The sequence below is a fragment of the Sitophilus oryzae genome, unplaced genomic scaffold (assembly GCF_002938485.1).
Source record: "Sitophilus oryzae breed Bouriz unplaced genomic scaffold, Soryzae_2.0 scaffold_154_pilon_pilon, whole genome shotgun sequence".
NCBI classification, from domain to species: Eukaryota; Metazoa; Arthropoda; class Insecta; order Coleoptera; family Curculionidae; genus Sitophilus; species Sitophilus oryzae.
In genome coordinates this window covers 2,355,117-2,377,729 of record NW_022146225.1, presented here as the reverse complement: position 1 = coordinate 2,377,729, position 22,613 = coordinate 2,355,117, and positions in this window count along the sequence as shown.

Below are 22,613 nucleotides of genomic sequence, written 5' to 3'. Positions count from 1 at the left end.
CGACTGAGAGATCCTTTTTTTCAGTGAATCAAAGTCTTTAAATTCTACCAATAAAATTAATATCGTATCAACGTATCGTCGGACAACAGATGCATGAAAATCAAGCTTAAGAGTTGGATTAAAGAGTTTTGGACCAAGATACCTTAAGAACCTTTGGGTTAATTACTTTGAACGTAATCAGCATTTCTTCAAGACCCAGTATGCAAGACCGCAAGAGTCTTGCATGCTTGGTCTTGACCAATTTTACAGTGTCTGCAAAACGATAAACTGTTATCGATTCTCACATATACCATATACCTAAGTTATGTTGTCTGTATTATAGTATTTTTGTTAATAAAACACACTTTTTTCTGTAACTTTTCTATTCTTCATCCCACTGGGTGTGTGTATGAACATACTCCACCCTCAGTAATTAAAGCCTGAGGTCAGACTTGTTATTGTATCCGACCAGTCCTGGGATAATGGGCAATTTTCTTCATTCTCCCAGCGAGTAGCGGCTGAAGAGGCTCCTCGCTCTTTGTAAGGAAAAACAGTCTCTAAATGGACACGTGTCTAAGTGGAGACGCGTGGAATTTAATGACGTAACTTGTACGTAACGGTTTTCAATTAAGTGCACCGGCCGTCGTGAAGTAGGTGCTGTGAACCTCGGGCTGTCGAGAATCTCTTGTAACTATAGACCTGGAATAAAAGGAAACCTTTTCGTGAATAGTTTAAGTGCTACTCGCCTATTTTCAGTACTACAAAAAAAGAAATAAGGCGATAAAAACAATTTTTCTTTGTGATTATTCGTTAAGGTGTGATTGATCAATGTCGTAGAATTATTGTTATAAAATTATTGTAGCATCAACTCCTTCAAGCTTCAAGCTGCCGATCAGGATGTTCAACATGTTTTTAATCTCAATGCTGTATTGACTAAACATGTTTCGACTGTCCCCCGATTGTCCTTACAAGAGGAAAAAAACTTTTTTATTATTGATATTTGGAGAAAAATGCATTCTTTATTAAAATTCCCATACCGTTTTAGAGAAAATTAAAAAAAAACATGAAAATATGGTTGAATCTTTAGTCCTAAAAATCAAAAGACGTTTCTGATTTCATTCTTTTATAGATGGTTCTTGTTAATTTTGATCAACGTCATATTCTTTGCTGGTGTTTTAACTATCATATTGTCAGGTAACTAATATCACCCTTTCTTTAGCATTGATCTAAATAAATTTTGTGCTTCTTTAACATTCTGAAACAGCCAAAAATATGACGTTAATTAAAATTCTCTCAATAACAATCTATAAAGGATGAAGAATTTTCATAAAAAGTTTTTCATCCTTTATTATTGGTAATTCCTATCTTCTTTATTTAGGATTATGAAAAAAATGATTGTATTCAGGACTACAACATATCTCTTACAGGACATAATATGGCGTTAAAGTGCTATTTGAACAAGCTCAACCTGTATGAAGGTAGTCGTTGTTGTAGACTCTGCGATCAGGATCCTGGAACAGCAGGATCCATAATATGTCACTGCGATGATATGACACTTTCAATTTGAAAAAGCAAGCCTAGAACCGGATGATATATGCTCCTATCTTATGAAGGACTTGCACAAACTGGTACAGGGCACAGGGATAAGAGACAGGGTGCAGATTAAAAAAGGGCATAAACGCAACAGGCCTTACAGGTAATACTGAGAAAGCTTCTTTAAAAAAATGTCTATACCTATGTGGCGGATTCATCTCTCCAAAAAAATCCTTTATGGGTATTTCGCCACTGCACTGCAGGAAAATCTAATAAAATAAAATAGTTATTTTTTGTAAACACTGCGTTAAACCTAAACGGACACTGCTTGACAGAAGTTATGTTTACAGTTATACAAATTTGCCTAACAAAGAAAAAAATGCTTAACGTTTCGGAAAGTTTATCTCTTTCCGTCGTCGAAAGCAAAAAAAATACAAAGAATAAAGAAAAAAACTATTTAAAATATTTAAATTCAACTATTCGAGAACATTTTACTTTTTTAAAACAGATACGTCTACAAGAAACCGTTGACGTTCTGTTAAAATGACATTTTTATATATCAAGTTAAGATGATTAAGATTACTAGTATTTTTTCTACTCTTGAGTCGTGTAAAATCATTGAGTTATACACTTAAAATCCGGCGTCACTGTATATAGTTGAAAATACCCTCCAAAAACAAAGGGACAGTAGCACAAAACAAACAAATAACAAAAAACAAAAATAAAACATTTAAAGAACGGCCCAATTACAGACGATCAGCGTCTCCCAAACAAAAAATAACGAAATAAAAAAAAAAACAGCAGAAGGGAAGATAGAGGGACAGAAGAAGAACACGACCCATCGGCCATCTCTAATGAGGGTCCCGGTTGGCGCCATATGCGGCGCGGATCAAAGGACAGTCCGCGCCATCAGATTTCGATCTGGCAGCGATAAAATGCGACAAACCGCGTAAAAAACAGAGACTGAGGAGAAGAGTATTCGGTGACAACGGCTGTCGAAGAGGTGGAAAGGTAGGAAAGAAGTAAAGATGGTTGTTTTTTGGAGCTGGTGTTCCTTGTAACTTGAGGTACCTGACCGAAATATTCAGTAGTCCTTTGGTCCCATAAAAGGAAATAGAGAAGAAAAGTTTGCTTAAATGAACTCGATTTGTAGAAAAAAAAGTCATATACGATGGAAGATGGCATTTTAAATTATACGAAAAATACCACAGGAAATATTTGAATATAATCAAAAGAAGAAGGAACACTTTCAGAGAAAAGTGTTTCTTCTCCTTCAGGCTTCAGGTGCTTCTTTCTCAATAAAAATAACACTTTGATAACTACTGCGAATTCTCCGTGTCTATTTGCTGTCCAGTCTCAATATTTTCTGAAGCGAAACTTCTTTACTCCCAACGAGGTTGCCACAGCTATCCTATTCGGGTAGATTTCTATTTCTATTCCTTTGTTAAACAGTTTAACCTCGTTATTTCGCCACCTGTGCCATTCGCGGCTAAGTAAATCACTATAAAAAAACTTCAAACTGTACCAAGCTTGATTTCATGCATATTTTCAGGTTTCATTTACAGGTTTGTAGCTTCTGGATAACGGTCTAGGTAAAGCATCTAGCCCATTTGCCAGCTCATCATATCCTGGACTGTGTCGTTTTGAACTGGATGGCATATGTCCATCAGCAGTTTACCATTAGCTGAAGAAGTATGATTCTTGGGTTGAGGGGTATAAATTCATTAATAAATACCATTATTATTATCAAAAAAATATATCAAAACCCAATTATAAAGAGAAAATTTACCTGGACTGTGTCGTATTGAACTGGATGGCATATGTCCATCAGCAGTTACCAATAGCTGAAGAAGTATGATTCTTGGTTTGAGGGTATAATTTATTAATAAATACACGATTATTATCATCAAAAGAATATATTAAAACCGAATTATAACGAAAATTTGCTGGACTGTGTCGTTTTGAACTGGATGGCATATGTCCATCAGCAGTTTACCATTAGTTGAAGAAGTATGATTCTTGGGTTGAGGGGTATAAATTCATTAATAAATACCATTATTATTATCAAAGAATATATCAAAACCCAATTATAGCGAGAAAATTTTCCTGGACTGTGTCGTATTGAACTGGATGGCATATGTCCATCAGCAGTTACCAATAGCTGAAGAAGTATGATTCTTGGTTTGAGGCGTATAAATTCATTAATAAATAAGATTATTATCATCAAAAGAATATATTAAAACCGAATTATAACGAGAAAATTTTCCTGGACTGTGTCGTTTTGAACTGGATGGCATGTGGCCATCAGTAGTTTACCAATAGCTGAAGAAGTATGATTCTTGGTTTGAGGGGTATAAATTCATTAATAAATAAGATTATTATCATCAAAAGAATATATTAAAACCGAATTATAACGAGAAACTTTTCCTGGATTGTGTCGTTTTGAACTGGATGGCATGTGGCCATCAGCAGTTTACCAATAGTTGAAGAAGTATGATTCTTGGTTTGAGGGATATAAATTCATTAATAAATAAGATTATTATCATCAAAAGAATATATTAAAACCAAATTATAACGAGAAAAGTTGCCTGGACTGTGTCGTTTTGAACTGGATGGCATGTGGCCATCAGCAGTTTACCAATAGCTGAAGAAGTATGATTCTTGGTTTGAGGGGTATAAATTCATTAATAAATACGATTATTATCATCAAAAGAATATATTAAAACCGAATTATAACGAGAAAATTTGCCTGGACTGTGTCGTTTTGAACTGGATGGCATGTGGCCATCAGCAGTTTACCAATAGCTGAAGAAGTATGATTCTTGGTTTGAGGGGTATAAATTCATTAATAAACAACATTATTATCATCAAAAGAATATATTAAAACCGAATTACAACGAGAAAATTTTCCTGGACTGTGTCGTTTTGAACTGGATGGCATGTGGCCAGCAGCAGTTTACCAATAGCTGAAGAAGTATGATTCTTGGTTTGAGGGGTATAAATTCATTAATAAATAACATTATTATCATCAAAAGAATATATTAAAACCGAATTACAACGAGAAAATTTTCCTCGACTGTGTCGTTTTGAACTGGATGGTATGTGGCCATCAGCTGTTTACCAATAGCTGAAGAAGTATGATTCTTGGTTTGAGGGGTATAAATTCATTAATAAATAACATTATTATCATCAAAAGAATATATTAAAACCGAATTACAACGAGAAAATTCTCCTGGACTGTGTCGTTTTGAACTGGATGGCATGTGGCCATCAGCAGTTTACCAATACCTGAAGAAGTATGATTCTTGGTTTGAGGGGTATAAATTCATTAATAAATAACATTATTATCATCAAAAGAATATATTAAAACCGAATTACAACGAGAAAATTTTCCTGGACTGTGTCGTTTTGAACTGGATGGCATGTGGCCATCAGCTGTTTACCATAGCTGAAGAAGTACCGGTTCTTGGCTTGAGGGGTATAAATTCATTAATAAATAACATTATTATCATCAAAAGAATATATTAGAACCGAATTACAACGAGAAAATTTTCCTGGACTGTGTCGTTTTGAACTGGATGGCATGTGGCCATCAGCGGTTTACCAATAGCTGAAGAAGTATGATTCTTGGGTTGAGGGGTATAAATTCATTAATAAATAACATTATTATCATCAAAAGAATATATTAGAACCGAATTACAACGAGAAAATTTTCCTGGACTGTGTCGTTTTGAACTGGATGGCATGTGGCCATCAGCGGTTTACCAATAGCTGAAGAAGTATGATTCTTGGTTTGAGGGGTATAAATTCATTAATAAATAACATTATTATCATCAAAAGAATATATTAAAACCGAATTATCACCAGAAAATTTTCCTGTACTGTGTCGTTTTGAACTGGATGGTATGTGTCCATCAGCAGTTTACCAATAGCTGAAGAAGTATGATTCTTGGTTTGAGGGATATAAATTCATTAATAAATAAGATTATTATCATCAAAATAATATATTAAAACCGAATTATAACGAGAAAATTTTCCTGGACTGTGTCATTTTGAACTGGATGGCATGTGGCCATCAGCAGTTTACCAATAGCTGAAGAAGTATGATTCTTGTGTTAAGGGGTATACATTCATTAATAAATAACATTATTATCATCAAAAGACTATATTAAAACCAAATTATAACCAGAAAATTTTCCGGGACTGTGTCGTTTTGAACTGGATGGCATGTGGTCATCAGCGGTTTACCAATAGCTGAAGAAGTATGATTCTTGGTTTGAGGGGTATAAATTCATTAATAAATGAGATTATTATCATCAAAAGACTATATTAAAACCGAATTATAACGAGAAAATTTTCCTGGACTGTGTCATTTTGAACTGGATGGCATGTGGCCATCAGTAGTTTACCAATAGCTGAAGAAGTATGATTCTTGGTTTGAGGGGTATAAATTCATTAATAAACAACATTATTATCATCAAAAGAATATATTAAAACCGAATTACAACGAGAAAATTTTCCTGGACTGTATCGTTTTGAACTGGATGGCATGTGGCGAGCAGCAGTTTACCAATAGCTGAAGAAGTATGATTCTTGGTTTGAAGGATATAAATTCATTAATAAATAAGATTATTATCATCAAAAGAATATATTAAAACCGAATTACAACGAGAAATTTTTTCTGGACTGTGTCGTTTTGAACTGGATGGCATGTGGTCATCAGCAGTTTACCAATAGCTGAAGAAGTATGATTCTTGGGTTGAGGGGTATAAATTCATTAATCAATAACATTATTATCATCAAAAGAATATATTAAAACCGAATTACAACGAGAAAATTTTCCTGGACTGTGTCGTTTTGAACTGGATGGCATGTGGCCAGCAGCAGTTTACCAATAGCTGAAGAAGTATGATTCTTGGTTTGAGGGATATAAATTCATTAATAAATAAGATTATTATCATCAAAAGAATATTTTAAAACCGAATTATAACGAGAAAATTTGCCTGGACTGTGTCGTTTTGAACTGGATGGCATGTGGCCATCAGCAGTTTACCAATAGCTGAAGAAGTATGATTCTTGGTTTGAGGGGTATAAATTCATTAATAAATACGATTATTATTATCAAAAGAATATATTAAAAACCGAATTATAACGAGAAAATTTGCCTGACTGTGTCGTTTTAACTGGATGGCATGTGGCCATCAGCAGTTTACCAATAGCTGAAGAAGTATGTTTCTTGAGTCGAGGGGTATAACTTCGTTAATAAATAATATTATTATCATCAAAAGAATATATCAAAACCCAATTATACCGAGAAAATTTTCCTGGACTGTGTCGTTTCGAACTGGATGGCATGTGGCCATCAGCAGTTTACCAATAGCTGAAGAAGTATGTTTCTTGGGTTGAGGGGTATAAATTCGTTAATAAATAACATTATTATCAACGAAAGAATATATTAAAACCCAATTATAACGTGAAAATTTTTCTGGACTGTGTCGTTTTGAACTGGATGGCATGTGGTCATCAGCAGTTTACCAATAGCTGAAGAAGTATGATTCTTGGGTTGAGGGGTATAAATTCATTAATCAATAACATTATTATCATCAAAAGAATATATTAAAACCGAATTATAACGAGAAAATTTGCCTGGACTGTGTCGTTTTGAACTGGATGGCATGTGGCCATCAGCAGTTTACCAATAGCTGAAGAAGTATGATTCTTGGTTTGAGGGGTATAAATTCATTAATAAATACGATTATTATCATCAAAAGAATATATTAAAACCGAATTATAACGAGAAAATTTGCCTGGACTGTGTCGTTTTGAACTGAATGGCATGTGGCCATCAGCAGTTTACCAATAGCTGAAGAAGTATGATTCTTGATTTGAGGAGTATAAATTCATTAATAAATAAGATTTTTATCATCAAAAGAATATATTAAAACCGAATTATATCGAGAAAATTTTCCTGGACTGTGTCATTTTGAAATGGATGGCATGTGGCCATCAGCAATTTACCAATAGCTGAAGAAGTATGATTCTTGGTTTGAGGGATATAAATTCATTAATAAATAAGATTATTATCATCAAAAGAATATATTAAAACCGAATTACAACGAGAAAATTTTCCTGAACTGTGTCGTTTTGAACTGGATGGCATGTGGCCATCAGCAGTTTACCAATAGCTCAAGAAGTATGATTCTTGGTTTGAGGGGTATAAATTCATTAATAAATAACATTATTATCATCAAAAGAATATATTAGAACCGAATTATAACGAGAAAATTTACCTGGAACTGGATGGTATGTGTCCATCAGCAGTTTACCATTAGCTGAAAAAGTATGAATTCGAATTTAAATTTGGTAACTCGCATTTCATATTTCATTCATTATATTTATTTCAAACCAATAATCAACGAGAATATTGGTATACTTTAATAAAATTACTATAAATTATTATAAATAATGAACAAATCATGTAAACAAAAACAGACCACACGAATTGTTTTTTTTTTCAGTGCACGTTCTTCTTCTGTCCCCCTATCTTCCCTTCCTTCTTCCTTTTATTTTTCTTCTATTTTTTTTGGACGGTAATCTTCTGTAATTAGGCCATTTTTTAAATGTTTCTTTTTTAGTTTTAAATTCGTCTTTCTTCTGTGTTACTACTACTGTTTTTTTTTTTAATTTCTCAGGACTTACCACCGAGAAAAATGAAAGATTTTCCTTGATTTAAGTAAGAACAATCTTCAGATTGATAGCCTCTGTAAAACCGTCTCAGATACTAGCTTTAGTCAAATGCCCTGAGTCATCAAAAACAATAACAGTTTTAATAAAAATACGTATTTTTATGATATTACTACAAGCCTAATTTCAACAAAATATGTTTCAAATCGAAATAAACAATTTTCGAATAGACAAAGTAGGTTTTCTTGTTAGCAGATGTCAGTTCTAAGCGCGCGTTTAACCGCACGCAACTTGTTTGTAGCGAACAGGAAGAAAAAGTTCAATAATTGCCTTTGCAAGATGTATGTGTGTGTACGTTGGCTGTTAGTTCTGTAATTACATGTGCTAATGAGGAAAGGGCGAACTCATTATATCCTGGGAACTGAAAAACAAAGACATTCGTAGAAACATTCGCGTGTTCCGATCAGGGTACCAATTACCCGAACTGCGACTTTGAGAGAGAAGCAGGTTTCAACGTTTAAACTTATTTCAAAAACACCTTTACGGAAATAGATATATTTATTTTGTGCTTTTATGACGCCAACTACAGGAAAAAATAAAAGAGCATGCAGCAGTGTATACTTTTTGTTGTATTCATTTACCTAACAAAAGCCTTTGACTCTGTGAACAGAGATGCACATTAGGCTATTATGAAGTAATGGCAGTAGTATGTTGTATGGCCCAACTGTATAAAAACGCCTGTCTTTTAATGTGCTAGATATGACTATCGATATGATTTTTAAAAACTACACACATTTCATCTCATATTAGTAATTAAGAATAATGAAGGAGGAAGCACCAATTTGTCTTCTTCCTCCTCTTCAAAGAATGCCAGTAAATTTTACTGCTGGTAACGAAATCCTTAATTTCCTTCAGGAAAGATTAGCGAATAAATTGGCGGCCAGTCGTCGGCGAATGCCTCGTAAAAGCCAACGGCAGAATTATTCGCGAAACACGCTTCATTTGGATGCGTCAGAATCGCTGATATGACATTCTTAGGGCGTCGTAAACTGCCCCGATGCGCCGTTGAAAAGGCGGTTGTCGTCGAAGAAGAGGAGAGGCATATGACACAAGAAAGGCGAATACAGAGTGGACTGGACAGGTTTTTGACGATGCTGCAGAAAATATTATATTTATCGCGTTTCAAAAAGGTTTATAAAATAGATTTTACTATACTTACCGTGGTATATTCAATATAACGTGATGCAGATATTATTAAAAGAGGTACTAGATGGATTTTGCTGCGGCATATAACTTTAACCGGAGATATATCTAAGTGAAATTGCTTTACGTGCGCTGAGAGTAAAAATTCAGGGTCGTGACACACGAGCTGGCGAGATGACATCCCGCAAACACCAAGAAACATTTAATTTAAAGCTAATAAAATAATTATAATAAACTGCATACTGCACCTCTGTACCAATATCCTCTGGTTGTGTGCTGGGAAGTAAATTTTCATGCATATTGTCATCAATAGATTTGGAGCTTCTGAATAACGGTCTAGGTAAACCATCTAGCTTATTTGCTACCTCAGAATCAGAATTATTAGTGTTAAGCAACTGGCATCTTCATTGGAGGACTTTGTCATATTTATTTCAAACCAATAATCAACGAGACTATTCGTATAATTTAATAAAATTACTGTAAATCACTGTAAATAATGAACAAAACATGTAAACAAAAACAGACCACAAGAATTGTTGGTTAGGTTCAAAATTTCTTCTCTTCTATGTCCCTTTTCAATCAAGAATTTTTGCATGAATCAAAGAAACTATTGTTCTTGTAGCAAGAACTTCTTTGCATATTAATTTTGGGTCAAAAGTGAAATACTTTGGACAGATAGATTCTATTCTCTAAAGTAATTTTTTAAAGCTTATGAAAAGATAGTGAATGCTTTGGGCAAAGAAACGTCGTTCTTGGTCCTATTGAAAAGCGCCAATCTTTTGGGTCAAAGTCATATTCATTTCGACTGAGAGATCCTTTTTTTTCAGTGTACCAAACAAGAAATTTAGTCAGAAATAAAGAGTGATTCCATATAAGTTTGGTTGTGTGCAAGTCTGACTCTGGAATGTTTGCTGACTATGAAGACGATGATGAAAATACAGTCGTCAAACAAGTAGCTACGTATAAAAAACACAAAAAGCATTTTTGAAGAGTGTTCTCACTCTGTATCCGACACTACAAATCATAAAACTCGACGAACCGGGGTACTTACACGATCTCTAACTAGATTACGAGCGTAACGAGAACGGAGAGCAGTACAAACCCCCCGCCAACTGCTAATGAACCGATTTACATGTCTGACATAGTGTTTGATCGGGCCGGGAACATGGTCGGACCCGAAGACGCGTCGCCCCCTAATTGCGAAGGAGATGCCGCCGCGGTTCGCGATCTGCAGTTATTATCGTCTTTACGATGCACTTAACGCTCCCGAGGAGATATTAGCAGGATGCTACCGGGCGACGACACAGCAACTCCGCATAAACAGATATAGTGGAGTAAAAACGATATGAAAATGTGTCAAAATATGTTTTGGAGTTATAACTACATGATATCTGTACAGGATTATCAGTTAGGGCTTTGTGCACGTGAAATGACTAATTACGACCTTTTTAACCAAAAATTTATAACCATTTTTTTTACCTGTCCTACGCGATAACTCCTAAACTAATCAACTTATTCACATACTCTTTTTAGCTGACCATACCAATAGGTATGGTAGGTTATTAAGATCGACAAAAAAAGTTTTTTAATTTCACTCAAAATACGTTATTTGGGTCATAAATGACCTAAATACAAAATATTTTCATGGTGTCTGTCTGTCTGTAACACGATAACTCAAAAACCGATAAACCGATTTTAACCAAATTTGGCACAAAAATACTGTGGCACCCGAAAATGTATAAAAGCACCTAGCATCAATTGTTTGAATTTAACCTGTACTGGCTATGTTTTTATGATAACTGGCCAGAATTCATTCAAATAACTCTGTTTAGCATTAAACGACATTATGGAGCGTAGACATCTTAACAGAGACGAAATGCTAAAGGCCATGATTATGCTTGAAGCTGGAATGCGCCAAATCGACGTAGCTAGAGCATTAAATACAACGCAAAGTGTAATATCGCAATTAAGTGCACGCTACCGTGAAAGTGGTGATGTTGCTGAAAGGCACACAAGGCGACATCGCATTACTACCCCTCAGCAAGATCATTTTTTACAATTAAATACTCGACGCCGACCGACTCTTACAGCACCAGAGCTTAGTTTAATTTTTCAGGAAACACATAATGTAACCGTTAGTCCTGACACTGTTTGCAATAGATTAAGAGAGGTCAACTTAAGAAGCAGACGCCCCTGGAGAGCTCAACCCTTAACGAGAGGAAATCGAGAGGTACGATATTTGTGGGCTTAAGATCATGTTCAGTGGTCGAATGAACAATGGGCCAATGTTCTCTTCACGGATGAGTCACGCTTTGGAATTCATCCGGATTCGAGAAGGCTTAGGGTATGGAGAGAACCGGGAAATCTTATTCGGTTGGATCATGTTCAGGAAGTGCACCCTTATCAAGGTGGAACAGTTATGGACTGGGGAGGAGTCCAGTTAGGCCGAAAAACCGATCTCGTTTTTCGTGAAAGGTTTCTAACAGGAATTATCGTGATTTAATTCTTGAGCTTCTCGTGTTACCATATGCCAATGATTTTGGGAGAAACTTCATTCTCATGCATAACAATGCATGGCCTCATACAGTCAGAGTGGTAAGTGAGTTTATCAATGCTCATCAATTAAACATCTTACCCTGGCCGGCACAATCTCCTGACCTCAACCCCATCGAGCACGTATGGGACGCGGTCCAAAGCAGAATTTTGAGAATGGGTATGCCTCGTGAAACTCGTAGGGATCTGGTTCGGGCCGTGAATGCAGCGTGGCAGGCTGTACCTCAAGAAGAGATCGACAACCTGATCAGGAGCATGGAGAGACGATGTAGGGCTGTAATGAACAGTAGAGGAGGCTATACCCTTTATTAAGTAAACATGGTTTTATCTTTTTTTTTTTAATTCACAGTTTAGAATATAAATTTTTAACAGTTTACAATAAAAATCAAGGTAAATTTGAAAAATTCGGTAAATTTCGCATTTTTATTTCCAATACGTCCTGTAAACTATTTGTTTATTTTAATTTTATTATATCAGAAATGCAAATAATACAATTACTGACACTGGCTGGACAAAATTGTAATATTCCTAGACTTTTCCGGTGTATTTATTATCAGATCTGTATTTGCATTATTTCATAACAATCACGTACTATAGGGATATTCTTTCATTAACAGGATCTGTTACTGACACAAAATATAAAAAAACCTACGACCTCCTTACTAACCGGATCCAATTACGCGGTACGACTTCACACGAGCTAGTTCGCGACGCGTACCGCACTCATCCATTATTTGTAACTACACATTTATCTGCGGATAAAAGGCGGTCACTGTCGCGCAGATGACGAAGTACCCCAGTACTAATTACGTGTAGCGTACCGACGCGGCTAATTGAGACTTCGAACGTACAGAGTTCAAAGAAATTACAAAAAGAATGGGGTAGTTTGGATCTTCTTTTTGTGGGTAGTTTAGGTGATATATTGGGTAATAATGCAATTTAGAATAACTAGAAATATTTAGATCTTCAGTAAAGTCAAATCATTAATATATCTCTATTAGAATTTATAGCATTGTAAGAAATTATTTCATAAGGTCTTTAAATAAATTATGAGAGAATATTCAGTGAAAATATTCACTTATAAGATCTCATCATCATCATTTCGCTTCTTCCGTCCACTGCCGAACAAAATCCTCCTTCAACTCTAGCCATTTCTTTCTATTTTGTGCCACTTGAATCCAGTTTCCAGCCACTCTCTTAATGTCATCTGTCTATTGACTAGGAGATCGTCCGCTGCTTGTATAGTCCTCGTGTCTTGATGTCCATTTCACAAGTCTCTTTGTCCACCGTCCATCTGTTATCCTATCCACATGTCCTGTCCAATTTCATTTAAGATGTAAGACATATATCACCGCATCTCTGACTCCTGTTCGATTTTGTATGGTATGATTGGGTATTTTATCTCCAAGTGTAACTCCTAACATAGACCTTTTCATTTTCCGTTGCATGACCTGTATTCTATGTATATGTTCTTTTTTTTGTTAAAGTAAGTGTTTCAGCTCCATATGTGAGGACAGGCAATAATAAAGACCTTTCATTTTAAACATATTGGAGGATCAGATCTCAGTATACGCTTTAGTTTACCGAATGCTGCCCATGACAAACCTATTATTCGTAGAAAAAATTTCGTGTGTCTGATTATAACTTCTAATACCGATCTACACTTACATAAAATACCAAAATGCAATAATCATTATTAGCATTCACAGTACTAAGTTCCATTAAAACGAATTTAAAAGTATTTCTATACAGATTTGGCGTGGTAGCTCGGCACTTTTGCAAACAGTCAGAATCTGTATTCGCCATTTTTCTTAGCTTTAATCTACTCAGGTGTTCATTAAGGACAAGTGTCTTGTTAAAAACGCCGTGACAATCCGAAGATTGTTCTTACTTAAATCAAGGAAAATCTTTGATTGATGATGGAATCTTTCAGCTTCTTGAATTCTGCTTCCTAAGTGGAAACCAACTCCACTTAGGAAGCAGAACGGTTCTGGTTCAGTGAGTGGAGTGTTCGCTCCTTTCCTAGATAGATTGTTTGCTTTTTCATTACCTTCTATCCCTTGGTGGGCACCTAGAGTAGGAGTGCTTTATTTTCTTTGACTAATTTATAACGGTTAGAGTTAAAAATATTCGTGGTCAAATATTACTATATTCAACCATGGGAAACCAAAATAAATGATGTATGAATTAAAAATGGAATGTATTATGCTCCATTAAGAAATAACTAGGTGAATTTAACTTCGACAAATCTGCAAAGTTTTGAGATGTCGGCAATCGAAATTCATCAACGAAGATTAGTTTACTGTTGAAAGTGACCATGATACTTCGAAATATGGCAAAACCCCTTTTTTATTTCCTAGTTTTAATTTTAAAATTATAGTTTACTTGGTTAACCTAACTTTTTTTGTTTAAATTTGAGACAAATATACGAAATCTATCAGGAAAATTAGCTTGCAACCCTAACAGATACAGTTTTTTTAACGAAATTCGCAGTATTTTGTGGTTTCTGATATTTTATTCGATTCGTCCACAACGCACGAAAAGATAAATCGTATTAGAATGGCGGAGTTGCCTAAGGCAACCTTTAAAATACCAATATAGTACATAAGGCGCGGTAACCGACCTTTGGGTCACCTATGTCAACCTTTGGTTCAAAAATTGACACCTGCTTTGACGCGGTACATCTAGGAGGTAAATAAGAAAATTCCTTCTTACAGTGCTCTTTTTTACCTAGGAAAAATAAAATAAAGAAGAAAGCTGGGTGATCCTTTGGTGGTGGTGGTCACATACTCGTTAATAAGATCGTTCTTTCGATACATGATTACGAGGATGTGGATGACGAACCTAAACTCGTTATTTCCACTTCATTTTTCGGACACTGAATTGCTCGCTGACTTTCTTCTAAATACTTTTTCCTTTTTCTATAAAAAGTTATAGAGTATTTATATACTTTTTTCCTATATTCATCTTCTTTTCGCTTTACACAGTAAGTACCACAGAAAAAATACCTAACCAATTGCTCTATGACAGTACAGTACAGAATTTTTTGAGGTTAGGTGTAGATAGTTCCGCTTACACAACAAAAATCGATATCGTCGCGCTCGTCGCCGTAATCCAACGTAGTAATTGGTTATAATTTTGAAGTTGCTTTGGGTCGTTTAATGAAACGTTGTATTACGTAGTAGTTAGCATGTACTTACATACGTAATTTAAAAGTACGTTGCACAACGTTGTACTACGTTTGTTATTTTGTAGTACAATAAACATGCCTTCTGGCGACGTAATGACAACGGTATAAAAGACCACTTCTAACAACGTTGTGCCCTACAACGTTTATCAACGTTGTTAAGGGTCAAAATATACAACTGTTTAAGTGCAACGTCGCACGGTGGAAAGACGCAATATAAAATGTTGGACATCGACTTAAAAATAAAATTTTAAATTAAATAATTTTGGTAGAAGATTTTAATTACTTAAAGTCCAGACCGTTATATTTTATCCAACTCAAAAAAATATTTTTAATTATATGTCTGTTTGAAAAGTTTCAAATGAAGATATTACACTGACTTAATTATGGTATTCATTTCTTGTGAAACAACCTAGTTTTATAAAAAGTGGCAAAGACATTAATAATTTTTTAACCATACATATATTAGTGCAAACGATTGTTTTCACTTTAAAATAAAAGATATATATAGTCACAAAAGTTTGGGAGAACAATTATTGTATATAAGAGACACATAAACATTTTTTTGCTACTAAATACTAGATTTAGTAGCAAAAAATATGTATTAGAAAAATAAAAAAATGGCCAAAGTTGGCCAATACTTTATATATGTCACAAGGTAGATTAAGCCTTTCTAATAACGAAACTAATTTAATATCTTGCCCCAGCTTGCCCCCCTCTAAAAATTTCCATTTAATATATTACTAATACATGCTATACTAAAATCAAAAACCTTTTCAATTCCAATAAATCAAATTATCTTTATCAAGAGTCAAATTATCTTTATTTTCTTATAAATTTATTAATATTTAATTATTAATTGGATAAATACAAAATGACGCTTAAATCAAAAACAGATACAGGGTGCTACAAATATATGGAAAACTTATAAACTATTGGAAAAAGAAAAAGGGTTAAAGTGCAGCGTTGAGCTTTTTTGTTTGTGTTAAAAATATTCTAGTGCGTAGATTTACTGTTATATTCTTTGCTTATAATAAAGAAGTCCCACTAAGAATAGCTCTCGGTTATATCTCGGAAAGTATTAGCCGTGAGGCCTGCGGAAAAAAATATTCATAACTAAAGAGGCTATGAGAAATTGCTTGAAATTATTTTCAAGTTTGTAGAATGGCCGCTAGAGGGCGCAATTGCGATAAAAAAAATAAGAAAATGGAGTTTTTACACAATTTTGCCTAGATAAGTGGTACTATAAATAATAGCTTCATAATCTTCAGTAAATTCTGAATATTATTTGTTAGAGCCATTTTCCCCTACCTACCAAAATAAAGTGGTGGGGGAAGGTTAGATCTGTTTTTATTTAAATATTAATAACTCCGGACTGAATGGACAGAATCCAACTAATGGGGGCTCGTTTAAAAGAGCGTTTCTTACTCTATATTATACCATATAAACAAATAGTAAGCTTTTGAACGTAGACGCTAGGGGGCGCTATCTTACAATTTAACAAACATTGCGCGTTTTTTCAAAAAAATTAAATGCGATGGTATATGTAATTTTAGCTGACAGTAAAGAGTAATGAAAGCTTAAAAAGTCAGTGAAAACCGCATCTTGATATCTTTCAAACCGAAGATATTAGCAAAATTATATTAAATAGGAAAATATAAGCAGTGTACCATATACACATAAATATATGCGTCATATTTTTATAATACGGTATCAGTAGTCCTAGATTTCAGTGGTAAAATCTAAAGATATTTCTTTTTAAAAGAATCAAAACTAAAACATTTCACGACAGTTTGGCAAAGTTTATTAGCATTTAAAAAAGATTTTTCCAAAACATACTATATTTTTAGGTCACCCTGTAGATGGTTTGTAATGAGTCAACCACTTTCTTTCATTAAAATTTAAAATTGTTCTGTTTATACATTATTACGGTATATAAAAATCATTTTTTCGTCCTTTGGATTAAAAGTGTTGAGAAGAAAACCTCATGTCCAACCGCTCCCATAAGCTCGTTCCACTGTGCGTCGTAGCGACGTTTTGGCTAAGTAATTTGAGGTTTGGTTATGCATAGGGCAGGGAAAAGTACCAATTTAAAAGTCAAAAAAAGTAGTCGGAAGTCGTTTTTGTTACTTGGGTATAGGCTTTCTTTGACCAACTTCGAATTGGTGGTTACTGAGTTAAATGTTTTTAATGCTGCTTGACTATCGGATGAGATGGCTATTTCTTGTTTCTGATAGTTACTGTCTAAGATAATTTGTACGCATCTTTCGATAGTGTAGATGTCTGCCTGAAGATGCTAATTTGTCGGAGTATTTGATGATTGCGGATAAAAAAAATATATTTTCACAAACGTCATTAACACGTTCACAAATCGCAATGAATAAATATTATATATTTATAATATTTCCCCCCGAAATGTCGAAAAAAAATAAAACGCTCTCATCCTACCGACCAGCAATAAGCGACGCCATTAAAAATTATAGATCGTTGTGCATCTGACACGCCATTCCCTACAGCGGCCTTTATTGTAAAATATAAAATGCACTTTATATATATATACGCAGCCCCTAATAAACTATATGTCGGTTTAAATTAATGTTATAAAACACGCCGTGCCCATTTGACAAATTTATAATGGATAAAATATATTTCCGAATTATTTTTGAGTGGCGCGCCCTTTAAATTTTAATTCGCGCTCTAGTGCCGCGGCGATATATGGCCCGTATTCGTTTTTATTAGTGTTAATAATAATTTTAAAGGCCCGGCGCGTATGGCCGGGCCGTTTTTTAGTTCTGGACCTGGCGTTTTACAAATGGACGCTGTCGCTTTAAAAAAATTAGTAGGATCGTTCGGTAATCCATTTCGGGTCGCTTCAATTTTCGAACGATTTATTTTAAATGTTCCGATATATGGAAAAATGTTTATATAGGAATATATTTTAGGTGTTTTATTTAATTATTTTGGAAAATAAAGTCCTCCACTAAGAACTGAAGAACGTGGAAGACTCCATCCGTAACCTGGAATGGTAAATCCTCCAACGGTCTAAGATACTCGAAGAAATTTCTCAGGATTTACCAAGCAAAATAAAAGAATTTTCTTGTCAGAGCAATCTTCGGATGTTTTTTTAAGATCCTCAGTAGATTGAGGAAATAAAGGCGAATGCAGATTCTGTAGGGAAAATGGAGAAACACCAGGATATCTCATCACTGAGTGCGCCGAGACGACAATCATTCATGCCATAAACTAGGTATGTTCGATTTAAATCGATTCTTCAGAAAATTGATCTTTTGACATGCGATTCTCGATTTTTTTAATCGACTAATCCAAAACCGATTTTATACAAGGTGTCCCAGATATAAGTGCAAGTATTGTAACTGGTAGTATAGTTCAACCCCCCAGAAACACGCTTATGAGTTTTTTTTCACAAAATTTTTTTTTTGAAAATTCGACATTTTTTGGAAATTTTTTAGTTTTTAGTTAAGAAACATAATTTCTTGATAATATGGCAACATAGGTAGTAGATTAAATTTACAAGAAAGAAAATCCAGAAAAGATCCAGTGGTTCTCAAAAGTTGAACAAAAAAATCATTTTTTTGAAAATTTTCAAAGTAAAATAACTCCGTTATTTTGGACTTATTTGAAAAACGATAGAGGGAAAATATGTTTGTTTTATCGACATCTACCACCCCCTAAAATACTTGCACTTATTTCTGGGACACCCTGTATAGAATCGTTTATCCTCAATTTCAGAAGATATCATTAATTACGGAATAAAAGGAAATAATTTTAAATAATTTTACAGTTCAATTGTTTTGAATTTTATTTTGTTTTGTTTTCAGGTTTTAAGTTTTGAAGTTTTACGTTACACTGTCACCTAAAGTAATTTTGTAATAAGAGTCAATATATATATAATAGTCATCCAAATATTGACTTTACTTCAAAAATATTTAGGAAAAATCAAAATGAAACTTCTACACCCTGTATCTCCGAAACTAAGCATTTTTAGGACATACCGTTATACGAACTTTTTTGCTTATTTTTATCTGCAGAATATGCTGCAAAAATTTTCGGAATACAGTTCGGACCACCCTGTAGAGATAAATAAAAAGATATATTCTTTTTGTAAAAAGCCTCTTGATCCAAAAAAATCCAAACACTATACAGCAGTCATCAATAAATACAAAACTGTTCGCAGTTCGGTCGCTTCTTTTTTCCCTCTTCTTTTGGTACCAAAAACGCCATCCGGTTCTTTAGGCCGGTACCATTGTTAGCGCCAACGGAACCCGAGGTGTTATAATTGGTCCCGACACGAACCCTGGCGTCTCAAAGACGACTTGGTAGTTTTTCGATTGCTGTCTTCGATTTTTAACGCTGCGTTCTCAATTCTCAGTTCTCAGCTGGTCAGCTTCGTTTAATTTTGAGTATCCACGTTTCACGTACTGATGCTAGCAGCTTGAGGACACCAGTTGTAAATACAGGGTGGTCCGAAGAAAAAAGAAGTAATAAAGTTTGTATAAATGTATGTCCGAAAATAATTAGTTTTGGAGATACAGGGTGTAGAAGTTTCATTTTTATTTTGATTTTTTCCAAATAATTTCCGAAGTAACGTCAATAATTGGATGAAAATTGGGATTTGGAAGTTTTTTGACATGAGAAATTTGATTTTGATGTCAATATGACACCTACTTGTAGAGGGCGCCACCTACATATTTTTTTACTGGTTTGAAGACTAATAACTTTTCGTCCTTACCTGTATAAAACTACCGAGTAAGAAAAAATACATTTACGATATTTTTTACTTAAAAAAGGTCTCTTGGTAGGTAAAAATTGCTACGAGTGATGGTTCTCGAGATTTTTCGAATCTAAATTATCAATACCTGTCATCATTGACATAAATAGTTATTAGACTGAAATCATAAATTTGAAATGTTTTGTGTCAAAAGTTCAACAGAAACTGTTTTATCATCATTTTTTTGCAGAAAAATTTATGATTAATTTAAAAAAAAATGTTCCAAAATTTATCATTTCAGTCACATAACTATCTATTCAACATGTTTATTTTTTGTTAATAATGACATGTATTGATTATTTTCATTCAAAATATCTTGGAAACCAATTTTCATACAAATATGGACGTTACTTCAGAAATTATTTGGAAAAAATTGAAATAAAAATGAAACTTCTACACCCTGTATCTTCGAAACTAAACATTTTAGGACATACATTTATAAGAACATTTTTACTTATTTTTATCTGCAGAATATGGTGCTGAAGTTTCTGGAATACAGTTTGGTCCACCCTGTATAAAGCACTTTACAATATAATAAATATAGGTCCAAGCAGAGCTTTTTCACAAAAAAGGACAACTAAGATGACGCGAAAACGTTGGAAGGTTAATTTTCTACTACAAATAAATATAAATTCAGTAATTGAAATACAAGTCAACAACAAAATATTATACATAAAAAATTGTATCTAATCTAAAAGAAGAACGTAGTTATAGCAAGACAGATCGAACATCTCGGTGGCTGTGGATGAACTGGGTGGTTCCCCACTGCAGACGAACTGAGATAAGGGCGCCTACGCGTTCATTTAACATCGAGGACGAGTCCTGAGCGTTGTAAGGTGTGAAATTTGGGCTGTTATCTGATGACGAGAGCCAGAGTTTGTACGATGTTTTGGGACCCGAGCTGATCGCATCGATTTAATGAAGGACTTTCCGTGTCCCGTCTGCTGAAAAATAGATAAAAAACGAAATATATTTGGTAAATGGTAGCGCCACTGGTAATAAAAGCCATAATAAATTACTAAAGTGATTAATATAATTAAAAACAAACATTTTGTGCACTATGTGAGCATATTTGAAGTGAAACGTATGAACATCTATTAAATTGAATGCAAAATTACATACCGGGTGTTGCATCGTCGAGCGGGACATAGGAAATCCCATGTAAATTTTAATGGGGTCAATTATTGGCTTCCCTAATTATTTTAGAGAATAATTCTATTTAGGTTTATTGAAGAGCACTAAAACCCACATTCAAAAGAATAACTTTATATATTTTTGATTAGCCCGTTTACGAGTTATCGCCGATTTCTTTTTAAATATTTCTCCTTTCTTATGGCCCTGTGTTTACTTATGAGCACCAGTCAAGGTAAAAGATAATTGTCAAATGAAGTTGTCATTTCAGAAATTTATCTATTTAGTGCTTTATTATTATTATTATTAAAAACTCATACCTACATCGAAAATATTAGCCATGAATTACACTACCGAAGAAAAAGTATTGATGATTAAATTGTATTATCAATGAAATAGTTATCAAAAGGTGTCGGACATGTTTGCTGCTCTGTATCCGAATAGATCGATACCTGGAAAATCTACAATCGCAAGGAATATCCAGAGATTTGAGACCAAAGGTACCCTAATAAATAACTGCGGATGTGAAGCAAGGCAGGAACAAACAGAAGATACAAAAAATGATACCGACTTAGAAGTTTTATTGTGCGTGGAAGAGGACGATGGAAAGATCAGTACAAGGAAACTTGAGGATGAAATAGGAATAGATCACGCTACAGCGTTTCGAATTTTAAAACGACATAAATACTATTCCTTCAAATATGAAAAGCACCAAGAGCTACGAGATGTGGACGAAATACGGCGGCTGGCGTTTTGTTTTGATATGATGGAAAGAGCAAACACGGATAGGGAATTTTTAAAAAACATGTTTCACTGACGAATGCACGTTTACCTTAAATAATGAACCCAAGGTTCAAAATTATCGATATTGGAACAAAGAAAACCAACACAGCTTTGTCGAAACAAGGACGCAATATCCACAGAAAGTAAATGTTTGGGCAGGGATATTCGGACACGATATTATCGGGCCATTGTTTCTTACGCGAAATTTAAATGCAGAATATTATTTGGAACTACTCGAAAATCATATTTTACCTACTTTACATGATGCCGCTAGGGAAAATCAGGAAGTTTGATACCAAATGGATGGCTGCCCAGCACATAGTACCCTGGCTGTTCGGGAATATTTAGACAATAGTTTTAACGGAAACGTTATTGGCCTAAATCATACAGTAAATTGGCCAGCAAGGTCTCCTGATATTTCGCCAAATGAATTCTTTCTCTGAGGTTATTTAAAAAACAGGATATACAAGGATAAAAAATACCCAAATCTAGACGACTTAAAAAATGCTATTTCTGCCGAATGCAATAGAATTTCAGTTTACCAACTAGCGAATGTAAGAAGAGAATTTTATGATCGCCTGGGTTATTGTCTAGCAATCGATGGAGGAATATTTGAACATCTTCTTAAATCCTAAAGTTCTAACAATTTAATAGTAACTAAATTAATAAGTTATTAAATATTGTAATAATACTATAATTAACCTTGTAATTGATTACTTTATTTTACTTTAATTCATATTAATTTGTATTTATAATAATACATCTTTAAGA